The sequence below is a fragment of the Fukomys damarensis genome, unplaced genomic scaffold (genome assembly GCF_012274545.1).
Source record: "Fukomys damarensis isolate Sample0158 unplaced genomic scaffold, DMR_v1.0_HiC HiC_scaffold_4, whole genome shotgun sequence".
Classification (NCBI taxonomy): Eukaryota; Metazoa; Chordata; class Mammalia; order Rodentia; family Bathyergidae; genus Fukomys; species Fukomys damarensis.
The window spans coordinates 36,079,983-36,104,471 of record NW_022900916.1 but is presented as its reverse complement, the minus strand read 5'-3'; positions in this window follow the sequence as shown (position 1 = coordinate 36,104,471).

Here is a 24,489-nt window from a genome sequence, read left to right as displayed (position 1 = left end):
GTCTATAATTTTGTTCAGATGACTGCAGAACCTGGAAAAGCTGTTGCTGCTATCGATGCATAACATACTATTATTAGTCTTTATATATATATATATATATATATATGTATACACACACACACACATATATAAATCGAATTTTGGGAAACTTTAATGGTGCTGCCAACTTTGGAAAAAGTCATCCCAATTTACTGTGTTGAGTTGGCATTGTACAGAAATGGACAACCATAGTGGTCTAGAAATGTTAATTTATTTTTATTTATTTTTTCTTTTTTTCTTTTATATGGTGTTCAGTAGAACTTCATTGTTATAGATGGATATCAAATTTCCCCAGTCTGCCATTCATTGTAAAAATGATTCTTCCCCCATTAAATTGTCTTGGTACCCTTGTCAAAAATTCAATTGGCTATAAATGTGAGGGTTTATTTCTGGACACTTGATTCTATTCTTTTGATCTATATGTGCATCCTTATGCCTTTTATCTGATTATTGTACTTTTGTTGTAGATTTTGAAATTGGGAATATGTATCTTCCAACCTTATTCTTTTCCTTCAAGGTTGTAATTCCTATTCAGAGCTGTTCTTACAATATAAATTATATGATCGACTTGTCAATTGGAGAGAGAGAGAGAGAGAGAGAGAGACAGAGAGAGAGAGAGAGAGAGAGATGAGAGGTGGGATTCTGATCAGGATTGCAGTTGGGTTTTATTTTTAAATTCCTCATTAATAGTTTATAGACAATGCAACTGATTCTGGTATATTAGTCTTATATCCTAACACATTTATCTTCTGTTCCTAATCATGATGCTTTACTGCTTATTTTGTGGGAAGCACGATGTTAGATACTACAGAAATTACAAAGTGGTGGTGGTCTTTGTCCTGAACAAGCTTTTAACCTAACTCAAGAACTAAAACAAAGGAAAGAAGCTGCCAGCCCACTCCTTAAAAGAAACAAAACATAAACCTAATGGGTAAATAGTAGCCCATTTTAGCAAAATGAAAGGAAGTACGTAATTGTCAAATCAATGTTACAGATAATTAGAGTCACAGCAAAGTTCAGGAGATGTAGAGACAATTCAAGGCTGGAGAAGTCTAGGAGAAATAGAGGAAGGATTTGAACTAGCTTTGAAGACTTAATCTGGCCCTTCTTTCTTTCCTTTTTTCCTCTCTTTTCTCCATTATTTCTCTTGTTTCTTTTCTCCTATTTCTCTCCCTGCCCAATTTCTTTGAAAATATCAATTAGAATATAACCATGGTTAGTCATTTTTTCTGAAACCTGGTTAATCATGAGAATCTTTCAGCAAGCCTTTTAAAAATATAGATTGCAGAATCTCACCCCAGAACGACCATATCATCTTTCAGAGAGTAGAATACCAACAAATGCATTAAAAATTTTTATGTAATCTTCAGCCAGGCTTGGGAATTTCTGGGTACAATTACAAAAATTATGTCTGCAGGTGGACCAGTCCCTATCTCCGTCCCATTACCCTTCTGACTGCTTTAGGATGCTTACAGATCCAGAAGGTCACAAGAGCACTTGGGTAAGAGAATGCAAGTGGACCTGTACAACCACTCCTCCACTAATGAAAAACATCTCAGGGTGCACACATTACTGGGCAGGCTCATTAAAGCCCTTTGTATTGATGAGGACGGCTCGTTATCCAAAATGAACTTTTATTTTTCATAATTGAGAATCTTCAGAACTTCAAAAGATCTTTCTGCTTTGATGGCCATGACCCTTGGAGTCACCTGTGGGCTATGTATCCACTGTCCAGATTTAATGAATAATAATTTACTGTATTTTCTTAAATAGAGAAAACATTATTTTTGCGGGGAAAGGCCCTTCCTTCTCATATCTACCCAGTGGTAACCAATCTCTTGAATTTTTATACTTCCCATATTTTAATACTTTGTCACACAATGTATATATTTATAAATAGTGTACATATTTTCGTGTGGCTTGCTTTTTTATAACATTGTGATTTTGAGGTTTATCTGGGTGATGTTATACAGCTAGACCATGTTTTATAATATAGTAATATTGTATTATACAGTATTGTAATATATTGTCCTATTGCATAAATATTTTAGACTATTCTCTTGTAAATGGATAATTTTCCAATTCATATCCTTGTGTATGTCTCTTTGGACACATACGTAAGGGTTCTAGGGGATATGTCTGGAGTAGCAATTGCTAGGAAATAGAATATACTAGAATTTCTCAACTTAACTAGATGGCTTAATAGTAGCTGAACCAATGTTTACTCTCATCAACAATATGCGAGAATTTCTCTCTCCCCACTTTATTTACAACATTGTTTAAAAAAAACCATCCACCTCTCTGGGCCCTATTTTCCTAGGTTCTTGTAGGGTAGCTCTAAATGTGGTCTGAAGTAGCCTACAGGCGAGTCTGGAATACAGAACTAAGGGCCCCTGTGTTGCATGTATGCATGTATATATGCTGTAATATAGTAGTATGTGCACTGGCACAATGGGGCTGCTCTGGCACTTTGCTGGTGACATCTGTGTTGGTTGCATTTAGATCACTAAAAAAAGAGGGGTAGACATAGTGCACACCGCTGTCCAACATATCTTGCAGATGTATTTTAATAAATTAGCAGCATGTGATTTACCAGTCCACTGGCTGGTACTTAGTCTAATGTCCTACCTTTGCCAGCCAGACTGATGAGGGTGAGCCCTTTTTAGCAGCTCTTTTCTCCTATTAGGTAGAGTGGGTGGATGTCAGTTGCCAGGGCTTGCATACATGCGATTGCTTAGGGCATGGTGCATGTCAGCAATGTCTGCTAGCCTGCTGGGTGGTGTCACTGTGTTGAGCATTTGTGGCTTTTTCAAAGCCCTGAGGAATCTGAGAAGCAAGTGAGGGGAATGATGCATGAAAACAAAAGGCAGTGGAAAGAGTGACCAGCCAGCAGGTTCCAGCAGGCCAGAACGCTCTGTCCTTGTTATTACTGCTGCATGAAAATGCCGCCGGCCTCCTGGCAAGGTCTAGAAGGTAGAGGCTTCCTTAGAAAACCAGGACAAAGGATGCAGACTCTGAGGCTGGGGTTCTGGTTTCTTCTCAGCTTCCCCCTTTCCCAGTGGAGCTACAGGGTAAGGATAGGGACCCTGTGCCCCTTGATAGATTTCAGCCAGTCTTTTCCTTTCTCCTGGCTGCTTTCCCAAGAGTTTTTTCCTCCTACTCACAAGCAGCACAGCACTGGTCTCAGGGCTGGCCTGGAAGAGAGGCTGGGTGGTGCCCAGGACAGAGCTGCTCTGCACCCAGTGATCAGAAGGTCAGTCTAGGAGAAGAAAAAGGGCCTCAGCCCTCATTCCCATTCAAGGAGTGTTTTTGCAGAGAATACCTCTGGTTGAGGGCATGGAGACAAGGGGTGCTCTCATTCCATGCCTGCTTTCCTCTGAGCTCTATATTCCCTACTACCACATACTGTTTCAGAACAGCCTCACTCAATTTTCAGAAATGAGGTGAACACCCAGGAAAGCTAAAAGTTTCCAGTGGATGGGTGTTTGGACTTACCAAAGTCAACCTCTACTTTCCCTCCCGATAAAACCCTTTATTTGACATATATAATATCTGGATGCATAAGAGTTTGGATTCTTTTTTCTTTAAAAGTAGCCACGAGGAGCAGGGTGTGGTGGTGCATGCCTATAATCCCAGCACTCGGGAAACTGAGGCAGGAGGATCACTGTGAGTTCAAGACCAACCTGGGCTACATAGTGAGTTTCAGGTCAGTCTCAACTACATAGTGAGACCCTGTCTTAAAAAAGAAAAAAAAAATGTAGCCACGAGGATAATGAATAAAAATAAGCCTTTGTGGATACAATAGGGTCGAGCAGAGTGTGGCTTGCTTGGCAAGTGCTCAGGCAAAGTTATTTCTCTTGGTCCTGGAATGCTCTTGACTTTGCCTCTGCTTGATAATGTCCTAAAAAAACCAGCTCAAATGTGACATTTTTGTAATGAAACTCCCAGCAGTAGAGTTTAATCACTCCTTCCTGGTTCCATAGCATTTTGCTCTTATGAAAAGCATTCATCATGTTGTGTGACAGTTACATGGGATCATGACTTATTCTGTGTGTGTGTGTGTGTGTGTGTGTGTGTGTGTGTGTGTGTGTCCTCAGCATCTATGGGCTGTATTTTAACATAGTAGTTTTCTTTGCTTTTCTTTCTTTTTTTCTTTTTGGCAGTACTAGGGGATTAAATCCAGGGCCTTATGTATGCTATGCAAGCATTTTGCCACTGAGTTACACCCCCCAGCCCTGGTAAATATTTATTGAATAAATTGAAGTTCCTGAGTAAACACTGATCCTCAGCCCTTATATTTTCTTAATTATTCCTGCTTTTCCTCCTTGGGGGGAATAGCAAGCAGCTTCAGCTTATATGGAATGGAGGGCTCTTGAAAACTAAATGTATTTTTTTTCTTTTCTAAGGAATTGCTCCAAGAGGAATGAGTATTTCAGATATATCATTCTGTTACAGGTACAAAAACTGTTTCCAGGAAACATTGCCATCATTATCTCTGAAAGGCAAGTCAGTGGAAATTGTTATTTTCCATTTACAGACAGACAAATGGAAGCTTTCTTTCTAATTTACCAATTACAGAATGTCCACTCTGTTCAAAGTACTGTGTGAGTTTTATGGCTCCAAAGATGTGTGAGACAGGGCTCTTGTTGTTAAGGAGAATGTCATAATCTTATTTGGATGAAAAGACAATTGTATGTAAAAATAACTGTAATTTAGGAGTATATAATCTGAAGCATATGAGTAGTCCCAAAAGAAGTACTAAAAGGAATATGAAAAGGTAGGCAAAAGAATATCCAGTTGACATGATCAGGGATAGTATCACATCATTTGAGATGAAAAGATTTTGTGCTGATTATTTTTCCATTTGACCCTTGTCAATGTTGGTTTCCTGTGACTGCTGTAGCAAATTACCACAAACTGAGTGGTTTAAAACAACAGAATTTTTATTTTTTCCTAATCCCTGAGGCCACAAGTCTAAATCCAAGGTTTTGGCAGGGTCTTGGGCTCCTCAAAGGCTGTAGGGGGAGAATCTGTCATTGTTTCTTTGAGCTGCTGGTGGCCCCAGGTTTTCCTTAGCATGTGGCCACTTGACTCCAGTTATCTGTCTCCTTGGTCACATTGGCTTCTCCTGGCCTCTCTTAAAATTCTCTCTGCTTCTTTCTCTTAAAGATGGCCGTAATTACATTTAAGACCCACCCAACTAATCTATGATAGGCTTCTTTTTTCAAATGTGGAATATACTCATACTTTTTGTCATATAATGTGATATTATTGGGTTCTGATATTCAGGCTGCAGACATTTTGGGATGAGAAAGGGAGCTACTACCCAATCCTGTATACTTCTCTGCCCTGCTCTGTGCCTCTTGGGCTGCTACCTCATGTGTCATGTCACCTGGGTTCTACTACCCTTTGGTTTATTGTGGGTTTGCCAATATGAAGGTAGCAAGAATAGGAAGAAAAAGAAGTTGACATATGTCTCCTTTCCTCCCTTCATTTGCAGTATGGTTGTGGCAATAACTAGCATCTCCATGTCTCCATGTCTTTATGGATTTTGGTAAAGCTATCTCTTTTATTTTCTCTTGAGCTCTGGTCTTCCACTGTTGGTAGTCCTTGGATGCCTCAGTACCTTCTTTGGTTCCAGAAATCCTGCCTGTATTCCTAGAAATATGTATGTCTTCACCACATTATTTTCAAAGTCCCAGCAGAGTGTGCCTTCAGTTTCCTGTTTCCTGGACTGATAGAGATTTCAAAAGGAAAAAATCTAATTTTCAGAACAGAGATATACTCACGTTACCTCAATCGAAGTTTAAGTAATGATGAATGGGCACTGGAAGGTGATTCAGCACACAATACAGCCATGGCAACTGGGTTATCCTGTGTGCTCTTTGGCAGTAAATATCTGCTGCTGTACCTGATTATCTATTATTAGTGGACTCTTGGCTTTGGCTGACCTTGTTCTTGGGGCTTTCTATTCTTTTCTGTATCTCACAGCTCCTTTTACCTCATAGTGTCTTCTGTCACCTGACTTTAGCTTTCTTCCTCCCCTCTGTGTATCATTTTGCTTCTGTCCACTGCTAATAGCTGACTCACTCCAGTGTATTTTAATGTAATTCCCAGAAGGACCTGATGGCATGGCTATTCAGAACCAAGCACAGGTTTTTAGAGGAAAAGTAATTCCTTCAGCACAGAGCTTTCTAGAGAAACCATCTCATCAGAACAGATTGCCCTAGGTTAGCTTCCCCCTCCTGGCTTAAATGGCTCTGTTTGGAATGGCAGAATAAGTTGATACAGAACTTGATATCCTATATATTAGAAACCCCTAAAAAGGGTTATGGGTGTGGCAGGCATCCTGACCCTTGTTGGGTGGTGGTTATCAAAACCCACTGGTGCTGTTTCCCAGTTCAATACCTGTGGTGTGTCAGCCTCAAAAAGTACAAAGCGTACTTAGGGAAAAGTAAGCAGCCCAGACTATCTAATCAAATAGAGAAACACTAGCTGGCATTAAAGCCACAGCTTGTAGAGAGCCTGAGTGCCAGGCTTCTGCTATTTTAGAGTCACCAAAGATTAGTTTTGGAAGGAACTCTAGGAATTGTTCAATGGGCAACGAGAAGTTTGCTAAAGATTTTTGAACATGGGAAGGCAAGATAAAATCAGTTTCAGATTATTTACTTGATGGCAGTGGTATTTAGGTTGCATAAAGAACAGGAGACTGTGAAAATAGAAAGACAAATTAATCTAAGTGATAATAATGGGGATCCAAACCAAAGCAGGACTGGAAAGGAAGGGAAAAAGTGGCTGTGAAAGAGGTCAGAAAATGAGTGGATTCAGAAACGAGGCCAGTTTTGAGCTACTGATTCAAAATCTCACACCAAGGACCTTTTAAACTATATTTATTTTCTTCTAAACTGTACTTTTTAAAGGGGAAAACACAAATTCTATCAGTTGTACTGGTAATATTGACAGTATTATCATCAGCTATTATTGTCTTTTGGAACACACTCTTGGAAGCTTGGCTTCGAGTCCAAAGAATTTAGGAAGAAAGTAATTGTTCCATCCAAAGAAAATGAACCTGAATAACTTAGCTTATGTGTTCTAGAAAAATAGAACACAACCAAGAATTAATGCTAATGCTTTACTTAGGAGATGCAATCCCAGGGCGATGACAGTGAGAAAAAAAGAGAAGAGAATGCAAGATGGAGGCACTGCCAGAGAGAGACAACAGTACGTGCACATGGCCATATGGAATACCACCTTGCATGCCATATGGCAAAAACATATCTTAGGTAAGTGCTTGAGAGGGGAGAAGCACAAAGAACCCATCTTCACGGTGCCTTCCCTATTTCTCAACAAGCAAAATTCACCCTACTAGGAGTCACTTTCCTCATACTCTGCTTGCGTCACCCGTTCCCACAGCCTGGGCTCTGTAGTGTGGCCTTTAATCTTGGTTGAGGAATAGAGAAACCAGAAATTCATAGGGTCTTGCTAGGGGGCCTGTTTGTTCAGTAGTGGCCACAGAGGAGTGTGAGGCTGGGAGACAAGCCCCAGCCCTAGGTCACAGGAATTTGGGTTCTGTGGGTCCAAACAGAGCAAGTTGGCTGCAGCAGTGGCTGAGATGGAGCAACTGAGGATTTTAGATAACCGTGAGAGAATCTGATGAGGCATCTAAGGTGTATCTGATACATTGGGAGAGAAGGGTAAGGTAGAAACACAAGCACTTGGAAATTCAGAACTGGAACCATGCCAGAGAGACAATTCCTATGCCATAAACAGATTATCTTCCTAGACAGTACAGACGAATGAGCAGAAACCTGGGCTTTGGAGACAGGCACAGCTATGCTTAAGTCCCACTGTATATGTTCTGGGTGATTTACTTAATCCCTCTAAGTTTTAGTTTCCTTACCCATGATACAAGAATGATGACACCAGATAGCTCATCGTTGTAAATCATTTAGCACAATGCTAGACATCCAGTAAATGCTAAATAAATTGTGGCTATCATGCTCATTTGCATTATTCTTTGATGACTATGTAATTTTCCCCAGCTGACTCTTCTCCAGATGGCTCCTGTTTTTACACTGCTCTTAAATGTTTGTGAGCAGGGTGAGTTGCACAAGTCCAAGTCTGTCAGTTATTCTCAAGGGCAGTGCCCTCAGGATCACTCTGTACTGGACATCATGGGGCCACGGTAAGGCTGGTGGCCCTGTTCAGGATGCTGGCACATTGTGCCCCAAGAAGACAGCACCATTTACTCATCACCTTGGAAGATAGATACATGGTCTAGTCTTATAATTTTTCCCCTTCAAATTAGAGAAACAAAGTTTTGTAGTCAAAACCTTGCTTTGGTGCTTCAGGAAGGCATAGCCATGTACACAGATGTTGCTGGAATCTCAATAAAAGGATTTTTGTAAGATTTTTAAAAATGGGAGATTGCTGTATATATAATAATTGATAGGGTATCATCTCCAAGTTATATATTTGAGACTTTCTTTGTTCTCATAAATTAAAATCCATTTAATCTAGCAGACCCATGTTAATTATCAAGAGTATGTAAATGCTTTGGAAATTTCTAGAAGGAGGATAACAAAAACACATACCACTTTTCTGTTCAAGACTCATTCTACTCAGAGTAAATGCCACATCTTTTCTTTTTTTTCTTTCAGTGCTAGGGATAGAACCCAGGGCATTATAAATGATGGGCAAGTGCTCTCCTACTGAGTTACACCTCAGCCCTCAGTGACAAATCTTGACTAAAAGCCAAGGTGATCTAATCCCTATGTATCAAACCTCATCTCTTACTTAGAAGAAGCACAGCATACTTTGGTGCTTTAAAGCATCAATCACCAGAAACAGACTACCCAAGCTCCAGCTTAGGTATACTACACAATAGAATAACTATACGGTTTGCAGTAGTTATTTAATGTGCCTGTGCCTCAGTTCCTCAAATATAAAAGTAAAAAATCCAGGTTAATAGCTGGGAGGATAATTTTTTTTTCTTTTCTTTTTTCTTTTTTTTGGGGACCAAAAATTGAACTCAGGACCTTGCACTTGCCCAGCAGGTGTGGTGCCACTAAGCTAAATCCCCGGCCCCTGACCACACATTTAAAAAATGTAGCCTGCTGTTATCTGTGGGGTGAATGATTGCATTATTTTCATGTGAACCAAGTTGGGGTCTCTTTTGAAGACAGATTTGTAAATGAGCCTCCTAATATGCATGTAATATGCTAAAGGTCTTCCCAAAAGTTATTCCCTCAAATTAAATAGATATAATCTCTCTTCCACAATACTGGTTTTTAAGAAATTGATTAGCAAATTATTTTTTCCCCAAAGATATGTCAGCTGAAACTTAGGTCAAACTATCTTTAATTCCTAATGAGCACAGTCTAAATTAATGAGTTAGATTGACTCCTAAGTGATTGCTGCTGGACTCTGCTACTGTGATTTATCCAGTGTGACAGAAGTCACAGTGTATTATTATGATAGGTAAAGAAGAGAACAAATAATACCTGTTCTAGGTCAGGCAAGCTGCTGGGCTCGACCTGTCAGGCAAGTATCATTATTGCTGCAGCAGAGACAAACAGACCAAGACCCACAGAGGATCAAGACCCACAGAGGACCAAGACCCACATACTTAATAGGCGATAGAATCAGGATGATAAAAACCATCAGTTTCCAAAGTTTGTGCTTTTTCCAATATCACATTTTAAGCCTCAGATTTCTTATCTGTAATATGTGGCAACACTACTTATGTACAGGGTTGCTGCAACAATTACTGATAAATATATGTAAAGCAGAGTACTCAATAAATGACAGTTTTCATTATGGCCATACTTTAGGAATGATGGTGAGACTTCCTCCTGGGGAACAATCACTTACGTTCTCCACAGAGAAACATGAGAGCCCTGATTTAGCTGGATGACAGAAATAGGTCCTGCAGAAGTGGGTGAGTTGGAGTAATCACATGAAAAACTATGTTTTAATCTTTTAAAAAGTTTCAAATGTATTTATGTTTTTTTTTACTAAGAGACCTATGGACTCTCTTACTAGTCAAGTTTGAGGCAATTTGGTCAGAAGAATTTTGTTTGTATATGTATAAAAAGAGAGAAGAAAGGAGGAGAAACAGGAAAAAAACATTCTTTACAGAAACATGCTAGCTAATAAAAGTTGAAGAAACAACAAAGGAAAACACTCCTGCTTAATCCCAAGGTAATAAATACCTTGGATGATGAGATACAAATGGATGGTAAAACCACTGGATGAAAGGTGATAGGAGTTAGGGGTTGACAGGGAAAGACGCAACTAAAAAAGAGAACTACAGGCCAATTTCCTTAATGAATATAGATGCAAAAAATCCTTAATAAGATACTAGCAAACAGAATACAGAGGATCATCAAGAAGATCATACACCCTGACTAAGTCGGAATTATTCCAGGGATGCAAGGATGGTTCAACATACATTAAGTCAATAAATGTAATACACTATATCAACAAAGTCAAGGACAAAAACCATATGATCCTCTCGATGGATGCAGAACAAGCATTTGACAAAATTTAACACCCATTCATGATAAAAAACCCTGCAAAAAATTGGAATAGATGGTCTATATCTCGACTTAATAAAGGCTATCTATGAAAAACCAACAGCCAACATCATAGTAAATAGCCAAAAACTGAAAACCTTCATGTTAAAATCAGGGACAAGACAAGGATGCCCACTATCACCACTCCTCTTCAATATAGTTCTGGAAATATTAGCCATAGCAATTAGACAAGAGAAAGAAATTAAAGCAATAAAGATAGGAAAGGAAGAAGTTAAACTGTCATTATTTGCTGATGATATGATACTCTACATTGAAGACCCAAAAAAACTCCACCAAAAGACTTCTAATTGACTCTTAATTGACACTTTTAGCAGAGTAGCTGGATACAAGGTCAATACTCCAAAATCAATAGCCTTCTTGTACACAAATAACAAGACTCTCCAAGGGAGAAATTAGAGAAACAATTCCTTTCATAATAACATAAAAAATTGAAGTACCAATTAACAAAAGAAGCAAAAGACCTCTATACTGAAAACTACAGCACTCTGAAAAAAGAGATAAAAAAGGATATAAGAAATTGGAAAGATATCCCCTGCTCCTAGGTAGGAAGAATTAACATAGTGAAAATGGCCATACTACCAAAACTGCTATACAGATTCAATGCAATGCCAATTGAAATTCCAACACCATATTTCACAGAACTAGAAAAAAAATCCAAAAATTCATTTGGAACCATAAGAGACCTAGAATAGCAAAGGCCATCCTAAGCAACAGAGATATGGCAGTGGGTATAAGAATTTCCAATTTGAACTATACTACATAGCCACTGTGATAAAAACAGAATGGTACTGGCAAAGAAACAGACCTGAGGATCAGTGGAACAGACTGGGAGACACAAAACAACTCCAGATGTACTTAGCTACATCATCTTTGACAAAGGAGTTGACCATCCCCACTGGAGAAAAAATAGCCTCGTTAATAAATGGTGTTGGAAAAACTGGATCTCAACCTGCCAAAGATTAAAACTAGACCCTTATCTTTCACCATGCACTAAATTAAAATCCAAGTGGATTAAAGATCTAAATACTAAAACAGAAACACTAAACTTGCTGGAAGATAAGTTAGGCAGAACTCTTGAAGACATTGGCATAGGGAAAGACTTTATGAACAAATCCTTAGTAGCACGGGAACTAGCAGAAAGAATCCACAACTAGGATCTCATCTTATTAAAAAGCTTCTGCACTGTAAAAGAAACCATCAACAGAACTAAGAGACAGCCTACAATGTGGGAAAAAATTTTAATTAGCTGCTCCTCGGACAAAGGACTACTATCTAGAATATATAAAGAACTCAAAACAATCAGCTCCCCCCAAATATAAGAACCCAATTCAAAAATGGGTATCCAAAATGAACAGACATTTCTCAGACAAAGAAGTAAAAGCAGCAAGTAAATATATGAAAAAATGTTCCACATTCAAGAGATGCAGATAAAAACAACACTGAGATTCCACCTCACCCCACAAAGAATGGCTGCTATCAAGAAATCAACCAATAACAAATGTTGGGGGGGTTGTGGGGTTTTTGGTGGGACTGCAGACTAGTACAACTACTATGGAAATCAATATGGAGATACCTCAAAGAGCTGGGACTAGAGATTCCAGCCATCCCTCTGCTGGGTATCTTTCCAAAAAAATTAAAAGGATCATATCACAGTGATATATGTGCACCTATGTTTATAACGGCACAGTTTGTAATAGCTAAAACTTGGAAACAGCCCTTTTGCCCATTAGTTGGAGAATGGATAAGGAAGATGTGGTTTTTCTATAAAGTGGAATACTACTCAGCCATAAAGAATGAGAAATTAGAGTCATTCATAGGAAAATGGATACATATTGAGGATATACTCCTAAGTGAAATAAATAAATCATACATGTGTCAATACTGAATAGTTTCTCTGGTGTGAATAAACTATACTAGTACATAAGATCCTAATGAGATAATTGACAATGTGAAATAGGAAGAAGAAAACAGGTAAAGGTGTAGGGAAAGTGGGAAGGGTAGGGGAAAGGTAATAAGGGAAAAGAAAAAAATATGAGAAAATGAAAAAATGGAAATAAAATGTCTGTAATTGGGGAGGGGGGGTGAAGGGAGGGCACGGACAAGGGGAAAAAAATGAGAACCAAGACCTGTCATGCAAAGGTACATGATCCCAATAATGAATGTAACTGTACTATGTACCTAAAATGTACCAAGAAATTCAATGAAGAAAAAAGAAAGGAGTTAGGGGTTGAATTATGTCCTCCTAAAAAAGTTGAAGTCCTAGTCCCCAGGAAACAGGGTTGATGCAGGTATAATTAGTTAAGATGAGAACACACTGGCGTATGGTGGATTAATCCAATAGGCCTGGTATCCTTATTCTAAGATGGCCATATGAAGACTCAGACATACGTGGAGAATGCCACATGAAGGTGGAGGATGGGCTGAAGTGCTGCAGCTGTGAGCCATGGAATGTTCAGATCTACTGGAAGTGGAAAGGCAGCAAAGCATTTTGCCTTGTAGGTTGCAGTGGGAGCTGCTAACACATTATTTTCTTCCTTCTAACTTCTAGACAATTAATTTTCATAGTTTTAAACCATCCATGTTGTGAGTACTTTGTTACCGCAGCCCTGAGAAACCAATACAATGGGGAACAGGATTAATACAGTGCACCATAGTATTCCCAAGTACATAAAAGGTAGAGAAGTCCAAGAGAGAGAGGTCACGGGTCACGTAACATTTAACGAAGTGCCACACTTTAACATCACTAATAGTGGGATGACCTGACACTGTATTTGATGAGAGGCTCACAATATCACTTTGGTAGACTGAGTGCAATGGGAGGAGGTAGAGGTTATTTTTCTATCACTTGACTTGAGGCTGGCTTTTGTCAGTAAAAGGAAGTTAAAGGAAGAGGGCCAGGTCTAAGTCTAAGGCCTCAGTAGATACTTCCCCTTTGTTTTAGAAGCTGCCTCTCCCAAAGACCATCCTGCTAAGTGTGATAGGCTAAGGGCACTGATCCCAACAAAGGTTACTGATCCCAGCGGATGTCATTGCAAATTGGCCAGTCTCTAGTCAATTTAACACTGGCATACATGAGAGGCTCAGAAGGCAGTTGACTCCTGCCAGGGTTAGCAGAACTACCTAGTCAGTGTTTCTTAATGTTACATCACTGATGTTTGGGGGTAATTTATGTAGTAATTTAACTGTTATAGTTATCTGTGTAATACTGTTGCCCTTAGTTTAAATGAAAACTAGTCATAAACAATCAGGAAATCTGACAGTGTGGGACATTCTACTAAATAATTGGCCTAGGAGACATAAAAGAGTCAGTGTCATGAAAAAAACAAGTTTGGAGACTGTAGTAGGGTCTTTTCAACCTTGGCATTGACATTCTTGACCAGGTGATTCTTTGTTATGGAGGCTGTGAATTGTAGGATATTTAGCAGGCACCACTGCTTTCTGTCCACTAGAAGTCTGTATGGACTGGATGTGGTTTGTCACTCAGAGGTTCCTCTTGCTGAAAGCTTGGTCCACAATGTGATGATGCTGAGAAGTAACAGAACCAAGAGGTGGAAAGACTAGGTCATTAGTGGCTTGGCCCTCTGAAGGGATTAGTGCTGTTCTTGTCTGACACCAGTTAGATCTTGTAAGTGTTGGTCGTTATAAACTGTGGCCATCCCCTGTGATTGACCCTTGTTGTATAATGAATCCTTTTCTAGTTCTCTATCATGTTGTGAAGCAGCCAACCGGGCAATCACAAAAGGCCAAACTGATTGGGCCACCTGATCTTGGACTTTTAGTTTCCCAAACTATGAATCAAAAAAACCTCTTTTCTTTGTAAAGACACTTATGCTCAAGTATTTTGTTAGTGAAACAGAAAAATGAACTATGCAATACACTGCTAGTAGCACCCCTAATCATGAAAATAAAAATGTCTCCAAATATTGCTAAATATCCATCTCTGGATCCTGGACATGAAAGGGAGAATCAAATGCAATGTATGTATCTTTTTAAGATCCTGGATCAAAGGGGGAAAAATGCCTATAAAAAAGCATTTGGGCAATGGAAGAAGTTTAAATATGAACTTAGAAATATGTGTGTATTACAGAATCATTACTAATTTTCACAGGCCTGTTTTTAGGAGTGCTTGCTGAATTATTTTAAGTGAACTATTAACTATAGATTGAAGTACTCAACTTATTTTCAAATGCTTCAGTGCATTAAAATGTCTATTATAAGGGCTAGGGATTTAGCTCAGTGGTTCTGCTGCCTGCTTTGCAAGTACAAGGACCCAAGTTTGATCCCCAGTACCAAAAAAACCAAAAAATCCCCACAAACATTAAAATGTCTGTTATAGACAGGGATAAAGCAAAAGTGAGAGATGTTAACAATCGCGGAATTCAGGTGCAAGATACAAGGGTATTTGTTGTACCACTCTTGACTTTTATGGCTTTGAAATTTTTCAAAATAAAAAGAGAAAAGAATTAATTGCATCTCTATTGTCTCACTCCTTATTAATTTAATGGATAGAATGCTTTAAACGAATCTCAGTGCTCATCTTGGGTTGCCCGGACAATGACCTAACTTAAACCAGGTGTGGGGGACTAGGGCAGAGGCAGGGGGCTTCTCTTTGTCTGAAGAACTGTGCACAAACTCAGCTTCCCATGAGACAACTGGCTTCCTTTCCCTCATGTAATATCCCTCAAGGGTGCTGGGCAGCTTATGTGTGTTTCCCAGACAGCTCTGGTAAACAGCTGGCACTAAAATCTAGGCTGCTTGGTGCCAAGATAGTTTGATTACTCCCTTCAGTGATAAGACTGCTCTTGTATTTGCATATACAAAAAAAACAAAAAAAAAAAAAAAAAAAAAAAAAAAAAAAAAAAAAAAAAAAAAAAAGGAAAGAAAAAGGGACAAAAAGAGGGGCAGTGCTCCCTTCCATGGAGCATAAACTCTGGCTGTGAGGCCAGTCAGTTAAACCGGGGGACAATGGGAGGATGGGGTCTCTAGGGTTTCCTCTTCTTAATGACCTTGACTTTGTAGGTTTTCTCTTTCAAAGTAAAACCTATTTAAAAAAAAAATCTGTACCGTGTGACATACTGGAATTTAAATCAAACTACAACTGTAAAGAGACCCAAATGGAAGACAGCTAACATTTAAAACACAGGCAAAACTCAGAAATCATAAAGGGAAATGCTGATAAATGCATTTGTGTAAAATATTTAAAACTTTTATGGGTTAAAAACAAACGGATGACAAACCGCGTGTGATACTGGAATTTAAATCAAACTACAACTGTAAAGAGACCCAAATGGAAGACAGCTAACATTTAAAACACAGGCAAAACTCAGAAATCATAAAGGGAAATGCTGATAAATGCATTTGTGTAAAATATTTAAAACTTTTATGGGTTAAAAACAAACGGATGACAACAACAGCAAGATAACTCCATGAATAGAGCAAAAGTCAAAAGGCACAATAGAAAAACATTGGCAACCCAACAGAAAAAGTGCTTATTTCATACAAAGAGATGGTTTTACCAGAAAAAAAGAACAGAACAAGAGACAAGGAATATAAATAAATATTTTATAAAGAAAATAAGAATATCAAACATTTGGAAAAAATGTTCTACTGCACTAGTGCTTAGAAAAAAGCAAATCACAACAACATGCTAACATTTTAATGTATGTGTGATAAAAACTTGAAAGTTCAATAAAATTTAGCTTTGGCAGAGTTATAGTGGAATTTATACTGCTGGTGGGAATGCAAATTGGAACAATTTTGGAGGGGTTACAAGTGGAGAACATAACTCATCTTAAATGTACATATATTATCATTCAGCAATTTACTAAAAGGAATTTATCCTACAGGTAAGTCAGACAATTCCCAGTGACATATGTATAAGGATATTCATGGAAACACTGTTTATAATAATGGTATAAATGAAAATTATAGGGCCAGAGATGTAGTTCAGTGGTGCTACCACCTGCCTTACAAGTTACAAGGTTCTGAGTTCAATCTCCGATACCAAAAAAAGAAAAGAAAATTATATAAATGTTCATTGATTTGGCAGTAGTTACATAAATTTATGGACATCCAATGATTAAAAGATCTACATATGCTGACATAGGAATATTTCTAGTGTATTATCAAATGAATAAAATACAAGGCACTGTATATTATGTAATCTGCTCTGTGAAAATGGTGTGTACATCATATATCCTTTTATGGAAAAAACAAGAAATGATTATGAGTGCTTACCTTGTGATAAGAATAGGAAGAAGACTGTTTTCTCTTCCAAGGTAAATCATTTTGAAGTTTCTTTTTTTATTATTGTTTTGTTTTGTTTTTTGGGTGTGCTGTTTTTTTCTGTGCTTAGTTGAACCCAGGGCCTTGTGCATACTAGGTAAAGGCTCTACTACTGAGCTATATCCCCATCCCTTTTTAGTTTTCACTTTGAAACAGAGGCTCAGTATGTTGCCCACTGGCCTTGAACTTGCAACACTCTTGTCTCAGTCTCCCAGGTAGTTGGAATTACAGGCAAGCAACTCTATGGCTCGTTGTCAATATATTTTTATTATGGTCATGACTTACTTTTACAGCAATAAAGACAACAAGAAACCATGCAGATTATGTCTTGAAACAATTTTTAATACATCAATCAGTGTTCCTTTCCATACTTTTGTAGAAAAACTATTTTAATTACTGAAGCAGGCTAAGGTTGCATATGAGTTAAAATGTTTTTAGTTGGGGATGCAAATCTGTAAATATTACTAACCCACTGAAACCAGTATGATTTTTAGAAATGAAAAAGGCTGCAAGAGGGCAGCAAATACGTTAAGCAATCTTGGATCATTCACCCTTCTTACATGGCTCAGGCCCAGCCTTCAGCAAGACTCCAATTTGGAAAGCCAAACTGGCCTGGCAAGGGAAAAATTACAATAAGAAAATTTCTCTCACCTTTCTTTCCCTTTCTCTGGAGTTTCTTTAGGAACATTTAATTATATATAACCATGATTCAAGATGCCGAGATACAGAGAAAATCTGCAAAGGTGCTTGGATAATTCTAGCTCTTTACAGATGCATTATATCTGTGCCTCGCTGGTCCTTTTTCAGGCACCCAGTGTATTAATCTGTGAGGACAGCCTCTATCAGGGGAGCATTTTTTGTTCTCAGTGAAGTGGCACATTCAGTTCCTGGTGCAGGCTCACTTAATTCCTATTAGTCATTTCACAGCTGTATCTTGGGAAGAGAAAAATCTGAAATACTTTCAGCTGATTTCATGAGTAAACTAAAAACAAGGCGTTTACAGTTCATGTTTGTTTTACGATTTTTAATTTAATAAAGCATGTCTATGTTTGTGTACTTTCTCTTACATTTTTTAGTTGTCTGCTGATCTAGCTGGCTTCCCCTCTCCTCAGGTACCTAGATTTGCTGTCATCTTGTTTCAGGTGGGTCCCGGGCCACCCACTCTCACTTGTTATTGAATTGATGGTGTAATTTGTGTTTGGCAGTTGTGACGCGAAGGTTATTCAGGGACACTGTTTAAAAACACAGGTCAACGACCCAAGTCAGACATCAGCTCTGATCATAAGTTTGTTATTTTTTAGGTTGTTTAGGGACATTAGATGAATGCACAATTTTGTTACTGTAGAGTTGCTATGAATACTGAAGATGCACATACGGGGATCATTATTGTAGATTGGTTTGTGACAGCTGGCCCTGATTTAGTTATTTCCTCTACAAGACACTTTGAACAATTATTGAAATGCCTCCCCTCTGTAATTACGATAATAATGATGATGATTTTGCAACTGAATATGCAATTTAAGGCGTATACACTCAACTACTGTTTTTAGCGTGTTTCTCTTTTTACATTGATGTCAGCTGCTCTTGTCAGGATTACTGAAGAACAGAGAACCATTTTACTATTGAGGGTCAGTGAACTACAAGAATAGTTCAGTAATCTAGGGCCAATACAGGACGTTATGAAAAACAATTAACATAGGGAATGTTTAAGGAGTATTAACTACGAGAAAGGTTTTTATTTTTTTGGTCTTTGGAGAAATATATGATAAGTATTTGCTTTTAACATTTATATATATATATTTGATAGAGTTCTCTGCTAGATAAAATGGCTCAGGTAGCCCCGCATCCTAAATGGCTCCTCCCTGCAGAAAATAAATCACTGGGGTGGCGGGGACCATAATCTAACTTTCCCACCATAAAGCTCACCTGCTTATAGTCCTTCTGCCAAGAAATTCAAACTTGCCAAAGAGTTTAAACCTTGCCTACCTCCACAATGCTCTTCCTGCCCATATAAACCTCACCCAGCTAGTCCCTCGCTGCTTCTCTAGCCACTGTTTGAAACAGCCCAGCAGCTCTCCTCCCCACCCCAAGTAAAGCCTTGCCTCTGGTGCTCCTGTTTCGGCTCATTTTTTTTTTCAATATTTATATATACACATTTTTAAAAATGGAACTGGCGGTGAAACTCTGGGGGTTTTTATTGAATTACACTGAGTTACATCCAGATCCCCTTCTATTTTTTTGAGATAAGACCTCTCTAGATTGCTCAGGCTAGCTTTGAACTTAGGACTCCTCCTGCCTCAGCTCCTGAGTAGCTGGAATTACATACAGGTATGTGCCACTATGCCCAACAACAACAAAATATTTAAAGTATAAAATCTGGCAATGCTTTCTTCTTTTCTATAGTAGCTATTTAAGGAGCTCTGTAAAAGAAAATGAGACAGATTCACAGAGAAAATAGAGAGGCCCAGATGGTAATGAGAGACAAGGGATAAGTGAATTAAGATAAAATGATAGTCATTGGGTGGGAAAATAGGCAAAGGAGACAGCCAGGTAAGAAAAGAGAGGAAGGGGATGAGAAAAATGGGTAAATGAGGAGATGGAAAAACTGAGTGATTTGGAGGATTAATAAAAATAACATTGCTGGGGCTGGGGATTTAGCTCAATGGTGCTGCCACCTGCTTCACAAGCGCAAGGTCCTGAGTTTGATTCCTTGCACCCATCCCTCCAAAAAGAAAACAGCATTGCTGGTTGACTGTAAGACAGACGTGAGATCTCGGAGCATGGGATTTATACTACCATCACCTGTTACCAGTACTCTTGCAACACTGTTTAGCTACTGTTCACCTGGCTCTTTTACATAACTGTAGACCTGTTTTTTGGCTCATCGAAGCAGTGACCTGAAATTTAAGTTGGGTAAAATTAAGCCAAAGATCAGAGTCTCAATCTTCATGCTATGTATTTAGTAATGAGCTGCAAACTGTTTGTAGAGTTGGGGTGAAAAGGAGATCCTTGTTTGGAGAGGTGCAAGAAGAAGACAAAATGATCAGCATGATAAGAAAGTTATCTATATAAATGTATCTATATAAATGTGCATTTGAGAAATGACTGAACGAGATTTCAACATTATTAGGATTTCTGGCCTTTCTGATGGCAAATTTCATTTGACCTTGGACTGATCTGGGATGTGGAATGTTTTACAGAAGTCACTTTTCTTGTTGCTAAAACAAAATACTCAATACCCAAAGTTTAAAGGGAAAAGGTTTATTTAGCTCAAAGTTTCTAGACATTTCAGTCCATATTCAGCTGACTCTAGGGCAGGATGGCATGGCAGAGGGGCATTGCAGAGGAGAAACAGTTCATGGCAAGCAGAAGGGTTGCACTAAGTTGCTGAGACTGGGCTCAGAGGGCTCAAACGTGTGATCCTCTTGCCTCAGCTTCCCAGTGTATTAGGATTATAGGCATGTACCACCATGCCTAGCTCATAGTTTGCTTCCTTTTAGCTTCTTTGATATGCTCTATTGTTGGGCTCATCCTTTGTTACCCTAAACAGCCTGTCCACCCCCTTTACTCTCTGACCCATCCCTCTAGGTTCTTCTTCCTAGTGTGGAACCATCTAAAATTTGTTACTGCTAAGCTCTCCCATTTCTGTTACTCACTTGTCCCCTGTTCTAATATTCTCACTGGAAATAGGTAGAGGAAGAAGCTGTCCCAAATCATCCTGCTCCTTTCATGACAGGTAACACACAAGTATTTCTATTTATAGTACCATTCTGGAGCCAATGCTCCTTATCCAGATGCGATTCTAATATAATGCCTTTTGTGTGAAACAGGAAGAAAAATGGAGTTGCTTTAATAGACCCACAGGAACCAACACTTACCAGACTATGGGATTTTCTCTTGATTCTACTATATTCTAGGGACAGATGTCACTAGGAAGTATGATATTTGGCCTCTGTCCCTATAGAACTAATACTACCGCTACCACTACTGCCACCACTAGTATTTTATTTTATATGCTAACCCTTTCTGAATGTGCACTGATTCACTAAGATTGAGCTGCTTATGAGCTCCTTAATAGCCAGATGTATCCCCCACATCTGACACAGGGGAGGTGCCCAAAAACAGTTTGCTGAATGAATTGGTGGAAGTTTAACCAACCAGAGACATGAGTTAGAATAAGCAGGATGAAGCAGCAGAAAAACGAGAAAACTCCTTTCACAAACACTAGGTTGACCCTGGCTGTGTAGATGGGATAAAAGCATGGAAAGATCCTGATTTAAGAATCTCCTTAAGCTCAAACATTTCTATACAGAGAGCTGGAATACTCTCTTTCTGAGCCAATTTCACTGTTCCCTAAAGGACTATTGGTTCCAAACACTAGGAATCAGTGTTAACTGCTTTTTTTGAAATATCATTTTGTCAGCTTCATTTAGATGTGGTAATTTGCAAAGCGACCCCCAGCAGTTGACAGTTCATCCATAACTGTGTGGTGTCCAGACGTTTCCTGGGATTTCTGCCCACCTGCTATGCAGCTGGCAGTGTCTGCCAAACCAGGGTATGTGCTCAACTGGGATTAACTTGGAACCAGTAGCACTTTGTTGTGTCTGAGATTTTAAAAATTCAGATAGAGTGAAACCCCGCTCCTACTTAATTCAGAAAATAAAGATGCTGTAACTCATAAGGATTCAGAGGTGTTTCAAAATCACCTAGTCCAGTGGTGACAAGCATGTTGTTTTTCTTTTAAGATAAAAGATGTTAATGTATGAGTTATTTTTTCTACACTAAAACCTCAGTATTCAGGTTTGATGGCAGGGTAGCATTTTGTGATAAGTCAGTTTTAGGTTGCAGTTTGGGCACTCAATTCTAAAACAGTTGATACTGGGTAGATGAAACTGCAGCTCTAAGAGGTTCAGTGATAAGGTCAGCTGTCTAGAAGTGGGAAGGACTGGCCTAGAATCTATATTCTTCCTTCAGCACCCAACTGTGAGCTGCAGTTTTCTGTATTTATGTTGGTGTGAATGTGTTTCAGTTACTGTTTATAGCCTTTTGAAACACAAAATTTTTCCCTGGTCAAAGACTTCCTGACCCTCCTTCACACATGCTTCAAGGTCACAGCCCAGACCAAAATGTTTACAAAGAAACTAGGCATTTAATAAGTTCCACTTACAAGAAGAATCATTGCCAGCTCCTTTGCTCCTTCAGCCCTGGCTCTGACCAACTCCAGGAAACCAAGGAAAGGATAAAGTTGTCTTTGGAACTAGGAATTTCTAGGTTTGGATGCCAATAGAAAAACAAATTAATTCTGTGTGATTTCTCCAGCAGGCCAAGGCTGCAGCTGCTGCCACCTCCTGGGAGAAGACAGTCCTCAGCTTCATACCTGAGGCTGGTCTCAGTGTTCACCTATGACTTGGGCAAAGGTCCCACTGTGCTAGGGCTGAAATTCCTTCGTCACAGAAAATAAATGGGATATTCCTTTACTCAGCAAACAAAATATTGGTTTCTTTTTTCTTTTTAGCAGTGTCATGCTTAAAGAAAATAATGTCAATGGGGCTGGGAATGTAGCTCTGTGGTAATGCACTTGCTTAGCATGTGTTAGGCCCTGGGTTCAATGCCCAGAACTACAAACAACAAAACAAAACAAAAGAAAACAACCTCAAACAATAATAGCAAGGTGGTAATGAGTTAATAATGAGGCAGAACTGTAAGTTTTAGTCGTTTATTAGAGATTCCTTCTCTTGGCTTTCTGCATCCTGGGTCCGGGGGTGATATTAGGAACACAAATAATTGGGAATTTTACAATAGTCAGGGTATATATGAGCTGCTGGATCTTTACCTCCAAGAGTCTTAGTTTACTTTGGGACTACTGTGAGAGTTAATACATGTAAATTCTTGGTATGTAAGAAAAGTTCAGTGGGACTTATAGTGGGGCAAATTCACTTATCTAAACCCCCTGGTGACTTTCTTCATTTACTAACCAAAAAAATGGATGAATAGTCCACATGCCCATAATTCTGGCTAGTTTTCTCCTGATTTATAGATGATCCTTAAGCAAGCCTTCCTTCTCCCCGTCTCTTTCTATATATGTATATATTTATATATTTTTAAAAACAAAATCATGAATAAATGAGAAAGAAATTCAGGAGGAAATGAGACAATTCAATTCAGGGACCATTTTTCGAGTACCTACTATATGTTAGTCATACAGGATTTAAAGAATAATGTAGATGTAGCTCTCACAAATTTTACATTAAGTACATCAGGAAAAAAGTGACTAGAATTAGAATCTGGGTTCTAAATTCAGACCTTCAGAGAGCTCATTTGCATACATGACAGCTAACTTTTTTTTTAGTATGTTTCCTCATCAGTTGAATGATACTATGTAAAGGGGCACACTGGATGCTGTGTTGTGCTTCAGCTGTCCCACCCACTGAAAGCTGTTAAGAAGAATCACGACCTTTGAGTGATCCTGGTAAGAGAAAGCAAGACCTTTGCAGAATGTCATGTCTGAAGTCCTTTTCCCCCCTGACCAATGAATTATGAGTGTTGTCTTAACCAATCATGTACAGAGCTATGAATTTATTCTTGCATATTTTGAGTGTTTTTACTCCTTTGCTATGGTTTGAATGTTTGCATCCCTTCCATTACTCATGCTGAAACTTTGTTTCAATGCAACAGTATTAAGAGGTAGGGCCTTTAGGGAACAGTTAAGCTCTGAGGGCTCTACTGTCATGAGTGGATTAGTACTTTATAAAAGTGCAGGAGGAAATGAGCTAGGTTCCTTTTTGCCTTTCCATTTCTTTAGCCATTTGAGGACATAGCACCCCTTTCCTCTGGAAGATGCAGCAACAAGGCATCATCTCTGGAAGCAGAAAGTCTGGGCCCTCACAGATGCTGAACCTGTTCTCACCTAGATGTTGAACCACTAGCCTCCAGCACTGTCTGAAATAAAATTCTGCTCTTTATAAATTATCCTGTCTCAGGTATTTTGTTATAGCAGTGTATGAACTAATAAGCATAACAACCATGAAATCCCTTTCCTAACAACAAAAACCATACTTTTTGCCCTTAGTCGATTGTTGTGTTCCACCGAAATAAATAAATACTTTCAGCTGTGTTTGGCTCTTTTTATTGTTGGCTATTGAACACTATCTTATCTTTGAATAGTACTTTTCAGTTTAGTAAATCTCTTCCATATATTGGCTCATTTGAGAACAAATGTGGTGTTATCAAACAAGTTGGGTTTTAGAACCAAGAGAGTCTGGCTTTATCACTGACGAGCTATATCTCCTCGGATAATTCATTGTATCTGTCAGAGTCCCTTGGCCTGGAATGTTTCTTAATCCATGCTGTCTCTTTTTCATTGTACAGGTAGGTATTAGCTCAAACATTACCTTTTTAGAGAAACTTCCTTTACCACTCAATCTAAAAATAACTCTGGTTTAGTCTCTTTTAGCACTTAGCACAGACTAAAATTACCTGCTTGGCTTATTTATTATATATTGCTCCACCAGGATGTAAGTTCCATAAAGTAGGCTTCTCTGCATATCTCTTATCTTCCTAGCATCTA